The sequence below is a fragment of the Leopardus geoffroyi genome, chromosome X (genome assembly GCF_018350155.1).
Source record: "Leopardus geoffroyi isolate Oge1 chromosome X, O.geoffroyi_Oge1_pat1.0, whole genome shotgun sequence".
Taxonomy (NCBI): Eukaryota; Metazoa; Chordata; class Mammalia; order Carnivora; family Felidae; genus Leopardus; species Leopardus geoffroyi.
Window position 1 is genome coordinate 106,878,044 of NC_059343.1, and position 4,264 is coordinate 106,882,307.

Consider the following 4,264-nt stretch of genomic DNA (forward strand, 5'->3'; position numbering starts at 1 on the left):
CATTTTTCAAACTTTACTTTTTACCATTAAAACTGTTATGTCAAACTTTTTATTTCTAGGCCACACATGTGGTCCGCCCTGTTTTGTTACAGTCTTGTCCTCACCCTACTCCCCTTCTCTCCCATCCTCCAAACACAAAGTGACGAGCTTATCCATCCCTTGAAACTCGCTGGCCTAGACACAAAGCCCCACAAGGGGTGCAGACTATAGAGCAGGACAAAAACTCCAAGTAAGGAGAATGTTGTCTCTTTGCAAATAGTCAAAATTGACAAAGCTGCATTTCCTGTAAAGGGCAGACATGTCACCTCTCCCAGCCATTTGCCTGAAAGAGCCTTCTTCACAGTGGCTTTCCTTCTGCCATCAGTAGTCCAGGTCTGTGGTCTTATGTACTGCTGTAGCAGAGGCTATACTAAGGAGATTTGATGACCTTTTTAAGGCTTAAATGACTGTTTTCCCTGGGAAAGCACTGATCTTCATATTGCAGTAACTGCGGGAAGACACTGCTGCTACTTCATAAAACCAAGGCAGCATGCCCATGTCAGTCCATCGTAGTGGGCGAAAGGGTCCACTGGCAGTGAAGTGCAGCTAATGCCAAAAGAAAGTCATTAGAAACAGAAGCAGGGGGCATGCAAACAGCAGCTTCCAACTGAGCTCAGCTAAGTTCCCTTCCTGATAGATGGGACAATATTTATGTGTTGGGGATGGAAAAGGGAGTTGGTGTCTAACTTTGATAAACTTTTTGCAGATGTTATTAGGCCACCTAGGTGATGACCTCAGGTAGGGTTGGGGATTAAAAGGATTTATAAAAACCATATCCCAATAAGCAGGTAGCTGGGATGCCCTGCACTTGCCTTGTCTCACTACACCAACAGGGAGTTTTTGACTGCGGTGTGTGAGGGAAATAAAACAGGTTCATTTCACTGCATACTTCACAGAGGGGTAGAAGTAGCAGGGAACTAAAATATGTAGCAGCAGGTGGGAGCAGGAAAAACAGTATTGAGCAATTTGAATTGCATTTCAAATGGCACTAAGACCAGAAAATTGAAGTCCCTGCTGCCTTTCTGGGAACTGGCTAGTCAAAGGGCAGTACTATTAAGTATGGGTATAATCCCCCCATGAGACAGAGTTTGTTCTTATCCTCATCACTGCCTCAGACTTTAACCTTGGACAAGACTGGGACCCTAAATTGTAACCATAGCTGGAGTCCCTAATCTTGACCACCTGTTTTAAATGTCACAACGGAAACCAGACAAAATAGGAAGCATCATCTTTTTCCACCCCTACAGCAAAAGAATCAATTCCAAATAACAGTTAGGGACAGTAGGTGGGATGTATTATCTTTGCACATGAAGAACAGCAAAGAGAAAACTAGGGTTACATAGAGGAGAAAGAAGGCTTGCCTTAGACGTCTTTGGACAGAATTTCCTCCTATAGGACCCAGGGTTAGGCAAACTGCTGCTTTTAACTAATTTTGGCTAGAGGTGTAAAGTACAATGCCAATGTATGTACTCTGAACCTCCACCTCTACAACACAGCAGAGGGAGATTGAGTCATTGATTTCTCCCACTTTGTCAGAGAGCCTCAGTGTAAGACAGGGAAACTTTTATATGTTGATCTATAGCTAACTGAAGTATGGATCTCTGGTAAAAAGATTTGGTTTTTTGAGGAATCAAGTTTGGAAGAGTTCAACTACTGGCTGTCCCACTTCCTAAATACAAGACTTTGGGCAAAACAGTATATACACTGAGTCTCACGTTTCCCACATACAACACAAGGATTCTAATGGTACTCATTTTACAGAACTAGTACGAGTGTTAAATGAGATAATGTAGGTAAAGTACTTAGCACAGGTCAGAGCACAAATTAAAGGCAGTTATTATCATTTTTATTATCCACCACTACTATAACATAGTTCTTTCTAGTGTTACCAATAAAGCATGAGACAGTCATTATTAAAAGCTCAGGTTTGGCAGCCAGACTTGTTTCAGTATGTGCTCCACCACACTCCATAGCTATGTACCTTTCAGCAGTTCACTTATCCACCTTGGTACCTCAGTTTCTTCTTTGCCTCTGTGATAAGAGCCTTGTCTGCCTCAGGATCTTAAAGATTAAATAAGCTAGGATATGTGAAACACTTATAAATGATGTCTTGCACAGAGAAAGCACCAGGTAAATATTACCTATTATTATTAGTATTTTGGTAAATATCTTCAGAGTTTGGCTCACAAATTCCAATGCTGCTTTCAGCTCATAGCATATTCTCAGGCTGTGTTGATAAATCTAGTATCTCCACTAAAAACCTAAATCCATCCACTAAAGCTGCAAACCACAAATAAAAGTTTGGAACCACATCTAGTTATTAAGATACTGTCAGCAAAGGCATGTGCCCCTTTTTCAGAATCCAACCCTCTGTCTTCCATTGACAAGTCACTGAGATACCATAGTTGCATCTGTCACAGTAGATTATGTTATGTCAAGAGTACAATGCACACCAGACACAACAGGTTGTGGTATGTAAGAAAATGACAAATAAGTCCCACAACTTAAAAAGGGAGTTTTTTGAAGGGAGGGTGGGTGCTGAGCCTGGGTGTGAAATGAAAACTACTTACAAACTGAAAGGTGGAGAAATGGTTGCTTCATTCCAGATTTGGCCCTTGGCCAAGTTTGAAGTCCACACAATTTATATTTACAGACTTCCTTCTACTCTTTCAGTGCATCCAAAATCTGGATTGGCTACTGCACTAGCCCAGTTAGGTCTGTCATCCCTAGAAGGGAGTCTTTCTCTAGAATATTCCCTCTCAACTCCCTCCTATCTTGCTTTCAACCCAAACTTCTTCACTATCTCCCTTGGGATATACAATGACCAACACTTTTTTTAAATGTTTACTTATTTTTGAGAGAGAGAGAGATAACACAAGCAGTGGAGGGGCAGAGAGAGAGGGAGATACAGAATCCCGAGCAGGCTCCAGGCTCTAAGCTGTCAGCACAGAGCCCGACGTGGGGCTCAAACCCCCAAACTGTGAGATCATGACCTGAGTTGAGGTCAGAGGCTTCACCAACTGAGCCACCTACGCATCCCAAGGCCGATCAAACCTTAAGGCATTACTCTTCTTGGGACTATATTTCATTTTAAAAGCCTCTAGAAGCTTTAGCCTAGGAAAATGTCTCTGAGAGAAAAAAAAAAATCAAGGATGTTTTGACAGATGGAGATATGTGAAGAGATTAGAGTAGAAGAGACCTTTGGTAGTATCTATGGAATTCATTCATTTTTTTCAGCAAATGTATATTGATTCTATGTGTTAATTCTTTACTGGGCACAAGAACTTCGGCAATTAAAGAAAGAGATAAGGTCCCTGAGTTTATAGAGTTTAGGTTCTAGTAGGAAAGCAAATAACCAAGAAAAATATAATTTTAGATTATGTGAACAATATGAAGTATGTGTATTTAGTACATTGATAAGATAAAGAATAACAGGGATAAAGGTGATTTAAAATTCATACAGTATGATAAAGGATGACATTTGATCTGAGATTTGAATGGTGAGAAGGAAACTTCTAGGCAGAGATGGGAATCATGGTAAAAAAACCATTACAGCCAGGGAAAACAGCAAGTTCAAAGGCCACACAAGGGGAACTAATTTGAAATTTTAGGGAAACAGAAAGAAAAGCAGTGTGACTGAAGTAAGAGAATAGGGAGCAGAGTGGCAGGAGACAAGATTAGAGAAGAGCCTGGGGCTAGATACCGTGATAGAGCTATAGGAAAAGAAAAGGAAATTTGGACTTAATTATAATGGAAGGAGTTTGGAGGGTTTTAAACAAAAGTGTGCCATGATGTAATTTACATTTTTACAAGAATAAAACAAAAATAGTATGAGATAAGAGACATAGGCAGTCAGCAGGACGTATAGAAGATTCAAGAGTAAAATTAATCACAACAACATTAGTCCACAGATCTTACTTTCTTCAAAGGAAAGTAAACTCCTAAGATCTGTGGGCAAAGAGCACCAAGTTTCCCTAAAATAAAACTTCTTGTCTAACCTTTATATTTCAATTATTTTCTCAAATGTCATAAATGACTTCATCCTATAAATCATTTTTCTTTTCACAATATGTAATATCCTTTTAATTTATTTAACAATGAACCAAATAACTTTGCATTTGCTATCTTTCCCAACTATTCCATATAGGATAGTTTTGTTTTTGTTTTTTATTTTCCATTTCATCTTGTGTTCCATCCAGTGTGGTCCATGCTTTACCTGCTTCAG